Source organism: Aquarana catesbeiana, linkage group LG02 (genome assembly GCF_042186555.1).
Source record: "Aquarana catesbeiana isolate 2022-GZ linkage group LG02, ASM4218655v1, whole genome shotgun sequence".
Classification (NCBI taxonomy): Eukaryota; Metazoa; Chordata; class Amphibia; order Anura; family Ranidae; genus Aquarana; species Aquarana catesbeiana.
Window position 1 is genome coordinate 167,903,686 of NC_133325.1, and position 18,745 is coordinate 167,922,430.

Here is an 18,745-nt window from a genome sequence, read left to right on the forward strand (position 1 = left end):
GTTCCTCTCCTCCCCTCCTGTGTACCGATCGGTACACTATGAGCGGAGAGGGGGATGGATGGATGGATGGCTGCAGCACTGTGGGCTGGATGTGTAGTGCCCACAGTGCTGCACAGTGACATCCAGCCATCCATCCATCCATGCTCAGCCATCCCTAATGCCTTGCAATACTCTGCAATGCCCCACAATACTCTGCAATGTCCCACAATACTCTGCAATGTCCCACAATACTCTGCAATACCCCCACAATACTCTGCAATACCCCCACAATACTCTGCAATACCCCCACAATACCCAGCCATACCCCGCAGTACTCTGCAATACCCAGCCATACTCTGCAATACTCGGTGATACCCAGTCATACTCGGCGATACCCTGCAATACCCCGCCATACTCTGCAATACCCCGCCATACTCTGCAATACCCCGCCATACTCTGCAATACCCCGCCATACTCTGCAATACCCCGCCATACTCTGCAATACCCCGCCATACCCTGCAATACCCCGCCATACTCAGCCATACCCTGCCATGCTCAGCCATACCCTGCCATGCTCAGCCATACTCGGCCTCTGTATGTGGCCAGGCTGTGGAAGTCTCACACATGTGGTATCGCCGTACTCAGGAGGAGTAGGAGAATCTATTTTGGGGTGTCATTTTTGGTATGTACATGCTATGTGTTATAAATATTGTATAAATGGACAACTTTGTGTTAAAAAAAAAAAAAAAAAAAAATGCGTTTTAACCACTTCCCGCCCGCCGGCCGTCATACAACGTCCTTGACTTTGTGCGGGGATATCTGAATGATGCCTGCAGCTACAGGCATCATTCAGATATCAGCTTTTTCAGCCGGCGATTCCCTACACCATAAGAATGATCATAGAGGCTGTTCCACTGCTTGATCATTCTTACGGGAGGCGAGAGGGGATGTCACCCCTCCCGCTGCCCTCCGGTGCTTCTACCGACTCACCGCTACGATCGAAGCCAGGATCTTTTTTTTTTTTTATTTCAGGCTTTCCAGCCTAGAGGTGAGATGTGGGGTCTTATTGACCCCATATCTCACTGTAAAGAGGACCTGTCATGCCATATTCCTATTACAAGGATGTTTACATTCCTTGTAATAGGAATAAAAGTGGTCAAAACATTTTTTTTTTTTTTTTTGGAAAAAAGCATCAAAATAAAATAAATAAAGTAAAATGAACAATAAAAATAAAAATTTTAAAGCGCCCCTGTCCCTGTGTGCTCGCATGCAGAAGCGAACGCATACGTAAGTCCCGCCCACATATGAAAACAGTGTTCAAACCACACATGTGAGGTATCGCTGCGATCGGTAGAGCGAGAGCAATGATTTTGGCCCTAGACCTCCTCTGTAACTCAAAACATGTAACCAGTAAAAAATTTTAAAGCGTCGCCTATGGGGATTTTTGAGTAGCAAAGTTTGGCGCCATTCCACAAGCGCGTGCAATTTTGAAAGGTGACATGTTAGGTATCTATTTACTCGGCGTAACTTCATCTTTCACATTATGCAAAAATATTGGGCTAACTTTACTGTTTTGGTTTTTTATTAAAGCACAAAACTGTTTTTTTTCATGCTATGCTATGTGTTATAAATATTGTATAAATGGACAACTTTGTGTTAAAAAAAAAAAAAAAAAAAAATGCGTTTTAACCACTTCCCGCCCGCCGGCCGTCATACAACGTCCTTGACTTTGTGCGGGGATATCTGAATGATGCCTGCAGCTACAGGCATCATTCAGATATCAGCTTTTTCAGCCGGCGATTCCCTACACCATAAGAATGATCATAGAGGCTGTTCCACTGCTTGATCATTCTTACGGGAGGCGAGAGGGGATGTCACCCCTCCCGCTGCCCTCCGGTGCTTCTACCGACTCACCGCTACGATCGAAGCCAGGATCTTTTTTTTTTTTTATTTCAGGCTTTCCAGCCTAGAGGTGAGATGTGGGGTCTTATTGACCCCATATCTCACTGTAAAGAGGACCTGTCATGCCATATTCCTATTACAAGGATGTTTACATTCCTTGTAATAGGAATAAAAGTGGTCAAAACATTTTTTTTTTTTTTTTTGGAAAAAAGCATCAAAATAAAATAAATAAAGTAAAATGAACAATAAAAATAAAAATTTTAAAGCGCCCCTGTCCCTGTGTGCTCGCATGCAGAAGCGAACGCATACGTAAGTCCCGCCCACATATGAAAACAGTGTTCAAACCACACATGTGAGGTATCGCTGCGATCGGTAGAGCGAGAGCAATGATTTTGGCCCTAGACCTCCTCTGTAACTCAAAACATGTAACCAGTAAAAAATTTTAAAGCGTCGCCTATGGGGATTTTTGAGTAGCAAAGTTTGGCGCCATTCCACAAGCGCGTGCAATTTTGAAAGGTGACATGTTAGGTATCTATTTACTCGGCGTAACTTCATCTTTCACATTATGCAAAAATATTGGGCTAACTTTACTGTTTTGGTTTTTTATTAAAGCACAAAACTGTTTTTTTTCCAAAAAAAAGCGTTAAAAAAATTGCTGTGCAAATACCATGCAAGATAAAAAGTTGCAATGACCACCATTGTATTCTCTAGGGTCTTTGCTAAAAAAAACATATATGTGATTTTCTAGCTAATAAATGATGATTTTTACATGTAGGAGAGAAATGTCAGAATTGGCCTGGGCGCTCCAGAACACCTGAAGGTGCTCCGTGCCTGTTGGGCCTCTGAATGTGGTCACGCTGTGTAAAAGTCTCACACATGTGGTATTGCCATACTCGGGAGTAATAGCAGAATGTGTTTTGGGGTGTAATTTGTGGTATGCATATGCGGTGTGTGAGAAATAACCTGCTAATATGACAATTTTGTGAAAAAAAAAAAAGTAAAAAAAAAACAACTTGATTTTGCAAAGAATTGTGGGAAAAAAATGACAACTTCAAAAAACTCACCATGCATCTTTCTAAATACCCTGGAATGTCTTCTTTCCAAAAAGGGGTCATTTGGGGGGTATTTGTACTTTTCTGGCATGTTAGGGTCTCAAGAAATTAGATAGGCCGTCAGTACTTCAGGTGTGATCAATTTTCAGATATTCGCACAATAGCTTGTGGACTCTATAACTTTCACAAAGACCAAATAATATCCACCCATTTTGGGTTATTTTTACCAAAGATATGCAGCGGTATAAATTTTGGCCAAAATATATGAAGAAAAATTACCAATTTGCAAAATTTTATAACAGAAATGAAGAAAAATGCATTTTTTTACAGATTTTTCGGTCTTTTTTCTTTTATAGCGCAACAAATAAAGAACCCAGCGGTGAGTAAATACCACCAAAAGAAAGCTCTATTTGTGTGAAAAAAAGGACAAACATTTCATACAGATACAGTGTTGCATGACTGAGTAATTGTCATTCAAAATATGAGAGCACCAAAAGCTGAAAATTGGTCTGGTTATTAAGGGGGTTTAAGTGCCCAGTGGTCAAGTGGTTAAAGATTCTAACTGCCAGCAAGAAGAAGTCCTTATATTTAAAGAGCACCTGTCATTTCAGATCCATCATGGTAGCGCCTGTTAGCGGGCATCCAATTCACCTGCTGCTGCCACGTCCCTTACCTTGTTGCGTCACTGCCACATCACCAGCCGTCCCATTGAAGTGAATGGGACTGTCGGTGAGTTAACAGCAGGTCAGAGGAGGAGCCGTTGCGGGACAGAGATGACAGTTCCTCTTTAACCGGTTCAATACAGGGCATTTTCACCCCCTTCCTTCCCAGACCAATTTTTAGTTTTCAGCGCTGTCGCACTTTAAAACGACAATTGCGCGGTCGTGCAACGTTGTACCCAAACAAAATTGACGTCCTTTTTTTTTATCACAAATAGAGCTTTCTTTTGGTGGTATTTGATCACCTCTGCGTTTTTTATTTTTTGCGCTATAAACAAAAGAAGAGCGACAATTTTGAAAAAAACACAATATTTTTTACTTTTTGCTATAATAAATATCCCAATTTAAAAAAAAAAAAAAATTTTTCCTCAGTTTCGGCCGATACGTATTCTTTTACATATTTTTGGTAAAAAAAAAAAAAAAAAAAAAAAAAAATCGCAATAAGCGTATATTGATTGGTTTGCGCAGAAGTTATAGCGTCTACAAAAATACGGGATAGATTTATGGCATTTTTTTTTTTTTTTAATTTATTTTCTTTTTTTACTAGTAATAGCGGCGATCGCAATTTTTTTTCATGACTGTGACATTATGGCGGACACATTGGACACTTTTGACACATTTTTGGGACCATTCACATTTATACAGCGATCAATGCTATAAAATTGCATTGATTACTGTGTAAATGTGACAGGAAGTGAAGGGTTTAACCACTAGGGGGACACAAGGGGTTAACTATGTTTCTTAAGGGAGTGTTTCTAACTGTAGGGGGCAGGGACGTACAAGGGGAGGAGACTGATCAGTGTTCCGCTGTACTGGGAACACAGATCGCTCTCCTCACAACTGACAGGACGTGGATCTGTGTGTTCACACACACAGATCCATGGTCCGGCCCGGTTAATGGGCAATCGCGGGTGCCCGGCGGACATCGCGGCCGCCGGGCACACGCACCGGGTCCCGACCAATGCGGCGGGCGCGCGCGCACGCGCCCCCTAGACGGCCGGGAACCTGAGGCCGTCATATGACGTCCACCCAGGATGGGAGATCCCATCTGTGGACGTCATATGTCTATACGCGGGTAGGGAAGTGGTTAAAAATGATTTATAGTACTAGAAAATGCATTTCCTGGGGAAAATGCGTGGGAATGCTGAATAGCTGAATTGCTAAAACGACCCCCAGCAAAACTGCCCCCATTATACTGCCATCAAAACTGCCCCATCAAAACTGTCCCCATCATATTGCCACCATCAAAACTGCCCCTTCATATTGCCACCATCAAAACTGCCCCATCAAAACTGCCCCATCATAATTGTCCCATCAAAACTGCCCCATCATATTGCCACCATCAAAACTGCCCCTTCATATTCCTCTATTATAAATCAGTACATGGTGTGTCTGTCCCCTCCCCCGGGCTCTGTAATCAGAGCTGAGATGCTCCAGCCACCTCCCCCGCTGTGTATAACAGAAGCTTTGGTAACCATGGCAACAAAACAAACACAGTACACTCTGAATAATGGCTAAAATTTCCTGAAATGACCTCTAAACAAAAAGCTTTTTCACAAAAACTGTAAAAGATATCAAACTGAAAAGATATAGCCAGATAGCTGAATATTTTGTGAACATTTTAAAGTTTATTTGGCATCTGTAGGTGAAAGTATGAAGGAGCTGAAACTTTTGGGAGCAGAAGAAGATTAAGAATCTGAAGCATGCTCCCATTGACTTCAATGTTAAAAAAAAGTGATAAAAAGCTTAATATTTTAAAAAGTATAAATGGTAGAAAAAAAGTTGAAAAAGTCCCATCATCAGCTGAAAGAGACGAACATTTTAATAGTTGAATGGTTTTAATAGCTAAAAGTATGCAGAAGTTACGCAGAGCCAAAAAATGTACGGAATAAAATTAAATAATAAATAATAATAATAATAAAAATAAATAAAATCGAATAACAATAGTGGGACTGCTAAAGTATTCCCACTAACTAGTCTTTTTACTAGTGATTTAAATCGACTTGATTTAAGTCAAATCCATCCTGTATTCAGGTAATATGTGCAATGGCCAATAGAGTTTACAGTTTTTTTTGTTTTGTTTTTTTTTATATATATTTTAATTTTGATAAAGAGTGTGTATAAGGGCGCTCTGAATAGCAGGATCAGGCATATAATGTCTATATTTAGTAGAGGTATTCAAATGATGAGGTCTTCAAACACTTAGGGCAACACTCAAAGAGGGGAGCAATCTCTAGTAAAAGACAAACAGAAGATAAAACGCCTCCAAGTGCAGAATTAAAACGTTTAATTTCCCCAAAAAGGATTAAAAAACACTTACAGGATATAAGAATGAAGGGAGCATTTCACATGTTTTTAAGGCAGATGATCCGGCATCAGCAAGGTCGCAGTGTGTTATAGGTTTCCAGGGGTGTCGATATGCAGCAGCAGAAGATCCCAGGGTGACAATCAGATGGAAGCACTGATGGAGCAATCGCGCTGTGAGAGTCAGCGTGGAACGTGAATCCCGGAAAGGACATCAGCAGGAGCGGACGACAACCAGTGTGGACCGTAAACCGGAAGTAGGCCATCGAAATGGGACGCGTTTCGGAACTGCTGATTGGTTCCTTCTTCAAACCAATGACTACGGGTTAGCAGAAGCATAGCTTCTTATAATCTGTGGGCAGGCTATGAGTGGGACTATGGGCGGGAGTGGAGAAGGAGAATAGTGCAACATTATCCCAGGATTACAATATACTGTGCTTTATGGACATAGATGGCTGCACAGAAAAGCACAAAATGTATCCTTTGCACAGCGAGGGAAAACAAGTATAACAGGACAAATCATGACATCACAAAACAGACATAAAGGGGGAATACAGAGCTCAGGCTGCCAGTGACATATGGCACCTATGGCTGGCATATAGATGTAGAATTCTGCAACAGTTTCCGAAACGCATCCCATTTTGATGACCTACTGCCGGTTGACGCTGGTTGTCGTCCCCTCCTGTTGATGTCATTTCTGGGATTCACGTTCCACGCTGACTCTGACAGCGCGATTGCTCCACCAGTGCTTCCAGAGCTTGTGGCTTCCATCTGGGATCTTCTGCTGCTGCATATCGATACCCCTGGAAACCTATAACACACTGGGACCTTCCTGATGCCAGATCACCTGCCTTAAAAACACGTGAAAAGCTACCTTCATTCTTATATCCTGTAAGTGTTTTTAATCTTTTTTGGGTAAATTAAACTTTTTAATTCTGCACTTAGAGGCGCCTTTTCTTCTGTTAATATTTTAATATTGCACTTCTGTTTGTCAAAAGGCAATATTTTTGTCTGTTTATGAACCTTGGTTTTATTTATAAAGATATTCTATATCACGGCTAAATCTGTGCCTGTAGTGCATGTTCAAACCTTAATACCAGGTTATTAGATTTTTACTCCAGGAGTATATAATGAGGTTGAAGATTCTAAAGAAATAAACAATGCATTACAATTTAACTAAATCAATTTGATTTTAGTAGATTATAACTAAATAGCTACAACTATAGTCAACTGTATTGTACTGGAGATTTTAGTTAACTAAAACTAAAACAATTCAGATAACTATTATACAATTAAAACTAAAATGGCATTTTAGTCAAAAGACTATGACTAAATCGAAATTTGACGTCAAAATTAACACTGCTAGCAGGTAAAATAGACCCCTGGGTACTTTAAAAGTATAGTCTTTTTTGTTTTTTTTCAAATATGTACAAATAGATTGGATTGAAATAAATGAGATAAAATATAAAAATTACTTTAAGGTTAACAACGACATAATAACACAAAATATATGCTCTCAGGAAATAGGTAATATTGTATTTTGTAGTACAATGAACATTAAAAATGCAACAGAGAAGGCACACAATTGCAGAAAATTGGTAAACACAGGTAAAGATGTGCATTAAAACTTTCTTTTAAACAATATTACACCTTAGGATGTAGGGATTCGATGTAACCTTCACTTTTTAATTTTCAGACTGCAGGTAAAAAATTTGTCAACTAAACATATAACACATGTCAATTTCTGAGAAATCCCCCTGGCTGTCTATAAAATACTCCTGGTTCCTAAATTCTCCCATAATGTATCCACATCAACCATAGGGTTTGCCTCAAATAACCAAGCTTCAGCAGGAGGATAAACATCTTTATCTTAACCTGTAATTTTCAAATCTCATTGAACTCAACTGAAAATAACTGTCACTTAATTTAAAAATAATGATCCTTCTCCTAGTGTGCTATCTTTGTGAACCGAGCCGAATGTATGTCCTTCACAAAACAGTACAAAGGCTAAGTTCACCTTTTCCAGAAAATAGCCTATTCAGTCCAGGGCCCCAGTAGGTATTACGAAACTGTGCAGCTTTAGCAAATGTTCAAAAATTGTATTTACATACCTTTAGGCCATTTGGGTGTCCCAGATAAGCCTAGCCACAAAACTACCAGTTAGCAATCCCCATGTCCTACCTTGGTGATAGGACTTGAAAACCATTGGATGCTCATTCCCAGCTATACAGGAGTGAAAAGCGACAGGCTGTGGGGAATGGTAACTGGGAGTTCTTTGGATTGGGGGGGGGGGGGGGGGGGCAAATGGCCTACTGGTATGACAATAGTATTAATGAACATTTTACAAAGCTGCACCATTTTAATACCTACTGGAGCCCCTTAACCAGTTGCCGCCCACCCACCGTCAAATGGCGGCGCCTGGGAGAGCCACGCCGTGTTGCTAGGACACCACACGACCCCGATCTCTGTAAGGAGCCGCGTCCTTGGCTCTTTAACCATGTAATCGGCTGTGTCTAATGACAGCCGGTCACATGTAAACACAGAGATGCGGGTGATCGGCGCTCCTCGCCTCACACTGAGAGTGTGTGTGGCGAGGAGAGCCGATCAGCAGCATCTCCTCGCAGGGAACAACAAAACATGTAATTGGGGCACTGATCATCAGTGTCCTGATTATATTATAGCGCCACAGTGTCACCAATCTGTGCAAGCAATCAGTGCCCAGCAGTTCCAGCAATCAGTGCCCACCACTGCCCACAAGTGCCACCAATCAGTGCCCATTAGTGATGCCAGTCAGTGCTGGCTATCAGTGCTGCCTATCAGTGCTGCCCATCACTGCTGTCCATCAGTGTCGCCCATCAATGCCACCCATCAATGCCGCCTATCAGTGCCCACCAGTGCCGCCTATCAGTGCCTCCTATCAGTGCCCATAAGTGCAGCATATTAGTGCCTCCTCATCAGTGCTGCCTCATCAGTGCCACCTCATCATTGCCCACCAGTTCCGCATATCAGTGCCGCCTCACCAGCGCACATCAGTGAAGGAGAAAAATTACTTATTTCTTTTACTTAGCTTCAGTCAGTAAGTTTTGTAAAAGTTTTTTTTTTTAATTTTTGGTCTTTTTTGTTTTTTTTTAGTAAAAAAATAAAAAACCCAGCAGTGATTAAATACCACCAAAAGAAAGCTCTATTTGTGTGAAGAAAATTATAAAAATTTCATTTGGGTACAGTGTAGATGACCGCGCAATTGTCATTCAAAGTGCGACAGCGCTGAAAGCTGAAAAATTGCATGGGCAGGAAGGGGGTGTAGGTGCCCTGTAGGCAAGTGGTTAAAGCAGAAGTAAACCCATCCATAAAACAGTTTAATTTACAACACGTGCCGGAAATTTAAGATTCCCATTGGTTGTGCTCTCCACCAAACTGGCAAACCATCCAATGGCCTATGTCATAACTGATCACATGTGCAGCATCATGGCAGTTGTAGATTAAACAGAGGCAAAGATGGCAGCTTCCTTGTCTGAAAACCATAGGGGGCTTTACTTACACTTTCACTTCATAGCCTTTTTCCTAGAAAAGGTGAACTTAGCTTGTCATTGCTGATTATTTTCCCACTACATATGATGCTTGACCTCCTGAAGTAGTCTCTCAACCAGGGTTCTGTGGAACACGAAGGTCTCTGCAGAGGTTGATAGGGGTTCCTTGAGCAATGTCTTTCTATCAGATAAGGTATTACTTATACCAGTTATATTTTCAGCTAGCTGTAGAAAGGGTATTCTTCCCACTGACCACCAATCTTAGGCCTCATTCACACCATACCCACAGAAAAACTGATGGAAACTGACACGCAAATTTTGCTTGTAGTGATATGAGTTTACCTTCATGCGTGTTTCAGTGAGTTTTATACATGTTAAAGAAAAAATCCACACGCGGTACCAGTGTTGTGGTCTGAACAGGGCACATAGAGAACAATTGTTTTTGTGCAAAAAAACTCACATTTCTTCATATGGTGTAAATGAAGCCTAAAGGGGACCCTGCTCCACTGATCACCAATCCAATGGACATGTCACTCTCCACCAACCTAAAATGAGCACTTTACTGACCACTAATGTATAGGTGCTCTACAATTTTCACAGCATTTGTTTCTTTTCTGGCTATTAATAAGTTCTTTGATTTCAGTATTACTGCCAATAGTTTTGCTGTAAAAAGCAGACCTGGGTGTCGAATATGCTTAGTATCCCTCACGAATAAAATTCAAAACACTAACATTAACATACAAAGCCATTTACAACTCTGCCCCTAGCTACATCACCAATCTTGTCTCCAAATATCACCCAAACCGTCCTCTCTGCACCTCACAAGACCTCCTACTCTCTAGGTCCTCTGTCACCTCCTCCCATGCTCATCTCCAGGACTTCTCCAGAGCCTCTCCAGTCCTCTGAAACTCACTACCCCAATCTATTCAGCTATCTCCTACTCTGTCCACATTTAAGCAATCCCTGAGAACTCATCTCTTTAGAGAGGCCTATCCTGCCTTCAGCTAACAACCGAATCTTCTGTTTTTACCATCAGTTTTACCAGCCCTTCCCTATTAGATGGTAAGCTCGCAGGAGCAGGGCCCTCCTAACCCTCTTGTATTGTTGCTGTATTGTCTCCCTTTATATTGTAAAGCGCTGCACAAACTATTGGCGCTACAAAATTGGCCTGTAAAATAATAATAATGTAATTTATTCCTATGTCCCCAACTTAATGTTCACATTAATGTCATGTGAGCTGTAGAAATAATACTTGTTATCAGGGGTTCTCTAAAACCTGAAAATTATTTCAAGGGTTCTCTACTGTTAAAAGGGTTGAAAAAGGATGTCCTAAAGTGTCAAAAGTTTTATCTTCCTACATTTCTCATGATGTCTCCTCAATCTCAGCGGCAGCATTCCCCTTGTTAAGATAGACTATATTACCAAAAGTATTGGGACACCTGCCTTTACACGCACATGAACTTTAATGGCATCCCAGACTTAGTCCGTAGGGTTCAATATTGGGTTGGCTTACCCTTTGCAGCTATAACAGCTTCAACTCTTCTGGGAAGGCTGTCCACAAGGTTTAGGAGTGTGTCTATGGGAATGTTTGACCATTCTTCCAGAAGTGCATTTGTGAGGTCAGGTACTGATGTGGACGTGAAGGCCTGGCTCACAGTCTCCCCGACAATTCATCCCAAAGGTGTTCTATCGGGTTGAGGTCAAGACTCTGTGCAGGCCAGTCAAGTTCCTCCACCCCAAACTCGCTCATCCATGTCTTTGTGAACCTTGCTTTGTGTACGGTCCAATTCGTTTGGTGAAGGGGGATTATGGCGTGGGATTGTTTTTCTGGGGTTGGGCTTGGCCCCTTAGTTCCAGTGAAGGGAACTTTTAAAGCATCAGTATACCAAGACATTTTGGACAATTTCATGCTCCCAACTTTGTGGGAACAGTTTGGGGATGGTCCCTTCCTGTTCCAACATGACTGCACACCAGTGCACAAAGCAACGTCCATAAAGACACGGATGAGCGAGTTTGGGGAGGAGGAACTTGACTGGCCTGCACAGAGTCCTGACCTCAACTTGATAGTACACCCTTTGGGATGAATTCGAGCGGAGACTGTGAGCCAAGCCTTCTCGTCCAACATCAGTGTCTGACCTCACAAATACGCTTCTGGAAGAATGGTCAAATATTCCCATAGACACACTCCTAAACATTGTGGACAGCCTTCTAAGAAGAGTTGAAGCTGTTATAGCTGCAAAGGGTGGGCCAACTCAATATTGAACCCTATGGACTAAGACTGGGATGCCATTAAAGTTCACGTGCGTGTAAAGACAGGCGTCCCAATACTTTGGGTAATATAGTGTATTTAACATGGAGAAACCCTTGAAAGAACTTTCTGGTCTCAGGGAACCCTTGCTAATAATTTTGATATCTACAGCTCATCATCAGTGTGATGGTCAGTGGGTAGAATGTCCCTTACACTTGAGTTCATTGGAAATAACACCCCCATCCTTACAGATAACTAAAATATATCATATTTATCAGTGGATACTAATCTAAGAATAAGAAATTGCTCCTTACTCGGGAACCCTGGTTGAGTAAGGCTGATCTACGAAGAGCAATATATGAATCAATAACATCACCTGTATCTCCAGAGCCAACAATGGTTTACAAACACTCCTAAACCTCCAAGGAACTATCTTCTAATCTAGCCGGTGCCAACATCTACAAAAAACGGAGGGTTTGCCAAAGACCCACTCGTTCATTGACAGCTTTAATCTTTACTATATATTCTGTTCACAAACTTTGCCTTTCCATCCAGCCCATTAACAAATCAGGTCTTGGGAGGGCCTCTGGGCCTCGACAGATGCCAATAGATACGATTGATATTAGAAATCTCTTTAACCCATCAGTGTCTGCCTTACATGAACTCTAATTACAGAACATCCGACAACAAATCGTCATCTAATGTCCCTCGGGGGGGGGCATTCTGTTAACAATAATCAAATGTAACGTTCATTTCCAAACAATAAAATACCTTACGAGGAAGACAAAGACATCTCCTTCTAGTGAGAAGTCACCGGTGTAATATAGGAAATATTTCCAGCGGCTGGATTTGCGCCAGTCAACGTCTAATGACATACGCAGAGCTGGACACGTCCGTCCCTTTTTGTAGGGCACATCGGATGAAAGTCCATACACACATGTCAGGTGTCGGAGGAATCTGCTGCTTCATTATGGAAGTTCCTCTGTATTAGAAGAAGATCGGCCTTGGTATTGTTTGTGCTGCAAAGATGCATCAAGTGACAGTTGGGCAGATCAGTGTCTGTTGTCTGTCATCCTGGCCATTGAGGAATGAGAAGACAAAGAGCACCGATCAGGACATGGAGGGGGGGGGGGGGGGACCCATCTATGAACTGTCCTTCAGCACCCAACTGTCACCCCACACACCACCCCCGGGGCACATCCTGACCACAAAGTGGAGGCAGTGTTCTCCATCCTCCCCCTCCCCCCCATGACTCGGATCACTGCTCTCCATCACACTGCACCCCATCCATACAACAACACAGCAATACGCACCCCGATCTCAGCTTCACCGGAGCCGCTGTCCGAGGCCGGGCGAGATCACAATGTCCTGGACTCAATGCTATGGTGTTACCCGGAATCAGGCATCCCCCGCCAACGTGCACGCCCCCAACTGGGAGCTCCCCGTACTACAAAGATCTGCTGGGCGCTATGGGCTCTATACCTAGGCAGCGCCACCTAGAGGCCGGCGAGGACGAGCACACCCCAGCGAGGGATGCGCGCTCTCCGCCGCTCTAATAACCGCTTTATCTTGGCCGCCCGTCGTCACCCGTTAGGCGCGGTATCGGCTCGCCACGTTCGGTCTAGATTCGTTTATTTTACTAACCCCATCCGGCCGGGAGAAGCCGGTGAGAGGCGACGTTACTGATCATCGGTTGTGGTACATACCTCTCCTCAGAGCAGCCATTCTGGAGCAGGTCACATGGGCGCTGCGTTGCAGGATGATGGTCATAGCCATAGCAACAGGGAAGAGGCTTGGAAGGAAAGGCTGACTGATGAGGAGATGACGGTTCTTCTTTGACCCCTCCATGTCCTCACACACCTCAGTGGGGCCCCTCAGGATCCTGGCACACCTCACTGGGGCCCCTCAGGATCCTGGCACACCTCACTGGGGCCCCTCAGGATCCTGGCACACCTCAGTGGGGCCCTTCAGGATCCTGACACAGCTGACTGGGCCCCTCAGGATCCTGACACACCTCACTGGGGCCCCTCAGGATCCTGACACACCTCACTGGGCCCCTCAGGATCCTGACACACCTCACTGAGGGCCCCTCATGATCCTGACACACCTCAGTGGGGCCCCTCAGGATCCTGACACACCTCAGTGGGGCCCTTCAGGATCCTGACACAGCTGACTGGGCCCCTCAGGATCCTGACACACCTCACTGGGGTACCTCAGGATCCTGACACACCTCAGTGGGGCCCCTCAGGATCCTGACACACCTCACTGGGGGCCCCTCAGGTACCTGACACACCTGATTGGGGGCCCCTCAGGATCCTGACACACCTCAGAACTGGGGCTCCCTCAGGATCCTGACACACCTCACTGGGGTCCCTCAGGTTCCTGACACACCTCACTGGGCCCCTCAGGATCCTGACACACCTCACTGAGGGCCCCTCAGGATCCTGACACACCTCACTGGGGTCCCTCAGGTTCCTGACACACCTCACTGGGCCCCTCAGGATCCTGACACACCTCACTGGGGTCCCTCAGGTTCCGGACACACCTCACTGGGGTCCCTCAGATTCCTGACACACCTCACTGGGGTCCCTCAGGTTCCTGACACACCTCACTGGGGTCCCTCAGGTTCCTGACACACCTCACTGGGGTCCCTCAGGTTCCTGACACACCTCACTGGGGTCCCTCAGGTTCCTGACACACCTCACTGGGGTCCCTCAGGTTCCTGACACACCTCACTGGGGTCCCTCAGGTTCCTGACACACCTCACTGGGCCCCTCAGGATCCTGACACACCTCACTGAGGGCCCCTCAGGATCCTGACACACCTCACTGGGGTCCCTCAGGTTCCTGACACACCTCACTGGGGGCCCCTCAGGATCCTGACACACCTCACTGAGGGCCCCTCAGGATCCTGACACACCTCACTGGGGTCCCTCAGGTTCTTGACACACCTCACTGGGGGCCCCTCAGGATCCTGACACACCTCACTGGGGTCCCTCAGGTTCCTGAAACACCTCACTGGGGCCCCTCAGGATCCTGACACACCTCACTGAGGGCCCCTCAGGATCCTGACACACCTCACTGGGGTCCCTCAGGTTCCTGACACACCTCACTGAGGGCCCCTCAGGATCCTGACACACCTCACTGGGGTCCCTCAGGTTCCTGACACACCTCACTGGGGCCCCTCAGGATCCTGAGAAACCTCACTGGGGCCCCTCAGGATCCTGACACACCTCAGAACTGGGGCCCATGAGGATTCTGACACACCTCAGAACTGGGGCCTATTAGGATCCTAGCACACCTCAGAACTGGGGCCCATCAGGTTCCTGACACACCTCACTGGGGTCCCTCAGGTTCCTGACACACCTTACTGGGGCCCCTCAGGATCCTGACACACCTCAGAACTGGGGCCCATTAGGATTCTGACACCTCAGAACTGGGGCCACTCAGGATCCTGACACACCTCACTGGGGGCCCCTCAGGATCCTGACACACCTCACTGGGGGCCCCACAGGATCCTGACACACCTCACTGGGGGCCCCACAGGATCCTGATACACCTCACTGGGGCCCCTCAGGATCCTGTCACACCTCACTGGGGCCCCTCAGGATCCTGGCACACCTCACTGCGGCCCCTCAGGTTCCTGACACACCTCACTGGGGCCCCTCATTATCCTGACACACCTCACTGGGGCCCCTCAGGATCCTGACACACCTCTCTGGGGCCCCTTAGGATCCTGACACACCTCAGAACTGGGGCCCATTAGGATCCTAGCACACCTCAGAACTGGGGCCCATCAGGTTCCTGACACACCTCAGAACTGAGGCCCCTCAGGATCCTGACACACCTCAGAACTGGGGCCCCTCAGGATCCTGACACACCTCACTGGGGCCCCTCAGGATCCTGACACACCTCACTGAGGGCCCCTCAGGATCCTGACACACCTCACTGGGGTCCCTCAGGTTCCTGACACACCTCACTGGGGCCCCTCAGGATCCTGACACACCTCACTGGGGCCCCTCAGGATCCTGACACACCTCAGAACTGGGGCCCATTAGGATCCTGACACACCTCAGAACTGGGGCCCATTAGGATCCTAGCACACCTCAAAACTGGGGCCCATCAGGTTCCTGACACACCTCAGAACTGGGGCCCCTCAGGATCCTGACACACCTCACTGGGGGCCCCTCAGGATCCTGACACTCCTCACTGGGGGCCCCTCAGGATCCTGACACACCTCACTGGGGGCCCCACAGGATCCTGACACACCTCACTGGGGCCCCTCAGGATCCTGTCACACCTCACTGGGGCCCCTCAGGATCCTGTCACACCTCACTGGGGCCCCTCAGGATCCTGTCACACCTCACTGGGGCCCCTCAGGATCCTGACACACCTCACTGCGGCCCCTCAGTATCCTGATACACCTCACTGGGGCCCCTCAGGTTCCTGACACACCTCACTGGGGCCCCTCAGGATTCTGACACACCTCACTGGGGCCCCTCAGGATTCTGACACACCTCAGAACTGGGGCCCATTAGGATCCTAGCACACCTCAGAACTGGGGCCCATCAGGTTCCTGACACACCTCAGAATTGAGGCCCCTCAGGATCCTGACACACCTCAGAACTGGGGCCCCTCAGGATCCTGACACACCTCAGAACTGGGGCCCCTCAGGATCCTGACACACCTCAGAACTGGGGCCCCTCAGGATCCTGACACACCTCAGAACTGGGGTCCATCAGGATCCTGGTATACCTCAGAACTGGGGCCCATCAGGATCCTGACACACCTCAGTACTGGGGCCCATCAGGATCCTGACACACCTCAGACCTGGGGCCCATCAGGATCCTGACCCACCTCAGACCTGGGGCCCATCAGGATCCTGACCCACCTCAGACCTGGGGCCCATCAGGATCCTGACCCACCTCAGACCTGGGGCCCATCAGGATCCTGACCCACCTCAGACCTGGGGCCCATCAGGATCCTGTCCCACCTCAGACCTGGGGCCCATCAGGATCCTGACCCACCTCAGACCTGGGGCCCATCAGGATCCTGACACACCTCAGAACTGGGGCCCATTAGGATCCTGATACACCTCAGAACTGGGGCCTCTCAGGATCCGGACCCACCTCACTGGGGCCCCTCAGGATCCTGATACACCTAAGAACTGGGGCCCATCAGGATCCTGACACACCTAAGAACTCGGGTCCATCAGGATCTAGACACACCTCAGAACTGGGGCCCATCAGGATCCTGACACACCTCAGAACTGGGGCCCATTAGGATCCTGTTACACCTCAGAACTGGGGCCCCTCAGGATCCCGACCCACCTCACTGGGGCCTCTCAGGATCCTGACACACCTGAGAACTGGGGCCCCTCAGGATCCTGACACACCTCAGAACTGGGGCCCATTAGGATCCTGATACACCTCAGAACTGGGGCCCCTCAGAAACCTGACCCACCTCACTGGGGCCCCTCAGGATCCTGATACACCTCAAAACCAGGGCCTACCAGGATCCTGACACACCATTGAACTGGGGCCCATTGGGATCCTAGCACACCTCAGAAATGGGGCCCATCAGGATCCTGACACACCTCAGAACTGGGGCCCACTAGGATCCTGATACACCTCAGAACTGGGGCCCATTATAATCCTAGCACACCTCAGAACCGAGGCCCATCAGGATCTTGACACACCTCAGAACTGGGGCCCATCAGGATCCTGACACACCTCAGAACTGGGACCCATCAGGATCCTAGGTACATCTCAGAACTGGAGCCCATGAGGATCCTAGCACATCTCAGATATGGGGCCCATCAGGATCCTGACACACCTCAGAACTGGGGCCCCTCAGGATCCTGACCCACCTCACCGGGGCCCCTCAGGATCCTGATACACCTCATAACTGGGGCCCATCATGATCCTGACACACCTCAGAACTGGGGCCCATCAGGATCCTAGCACACCTCAGAACTGGGGCCCATCAGGATCCTAGTTACATCTCAGAACTGGGGCCCATTAGGATCCTGATACACCTCAAAACTGGGGCCCATCAGGATCCTGACACACCTCAGAACTGGGGCCCATCGATCCTGACACACCTCAGAACTGGGGCCCATCAGGATCCTGACACACCTCATAACTGGGGCCCATTAGGATCCTGATACACCTCAGAACTGGGGCCCCTGAGGATCCTGACCCACCTCACTGGGGCCCCTGAGGATCCTGATACACGTCAGAACTGGGGCCCATCAGGATCCTGACACACCTCAGAACTGGGGCCCATTAGCATCCTAGCACACCTCAGAACTGGGGCCCATCAGGATCCTGACACACCTCAGAACTGGGGCCCATCAGGATCCTGACATACCTCAGAACTGGGTCCATCAGGATCCTAGGCACACCTCAGAACTGGGGCCCATCAGGATCCTTACACACCTCAGAACTGGGGCCCATCAGGATCCTAGGTACATCTCAGAACTGGGGCCCATTAGGATCCTGATACACCTCAAAACTGGGGCCTATCAGGATCCTAACACCTCAGAACTGGGGCCCATTATGATCCTAGCACACCTCAGAAATGAGGCCCATCAGGATCCTGACACACCTAGAACTGGGGCCCATTATGATTCTAGCACACCTCAGAACTGGGGCCCATCAGGATCCTGACACACCTCAGAACTGGGGCCCATCAGGATCCCGACACACCTCAGAACTGGGGCCCATCAGGATCCTGACACACCTCAGAACTGGGGCCCATCAGGATCCTAGGCACACCTCAGAACTGGGGCCCATCAGGATCCTAGAACACCTCAGAACTGGGACCCATCAGGATCCTAGGTAAATCTCAGAACTGGGGCCCATTAGGATCCTGATACACCTCAAAACTGGGGCCTATCAGGATCCTGACACACCTCTGAACTGGGGCCCATTGGGATCCTAGCACACCTCAGAAATGGGACCCATCAGGATCCTGACACACCTCCGAACTGGGGCCCATCAGGATCTTGACA

At 47.4% G+C, this 18,745-nt stretch overlaps 1 protein-coding gene across 2 annotated transcripts in view; it reads right to left on the reverse strand.

The window, feature by feature from the left end:
- The window catches only part of DTX3 (deltex E3 ubiquitin ligase 3), a 177,619-nt gene extending 164,100 nt beyond the window's left edge, over positions 1–13,519 (reverse strand). The window contains exon 1 of one of the 2 annotated variants that reach the window (XM_073613773.1): positions 13,438–13,519. The gene's annotated coding sequence lies outside the window, so the exon portion shown is untranslated. Of the gene's footprint in view, positions 1–13,044; positions 13,204–13,437 lie in introns of those variants that run through there. The other variant, XM_073613771.1, reaches the window with a different exon arrangement.
- Positions 13,520–18,745: the final 5,226 nt, after the last annotated feature.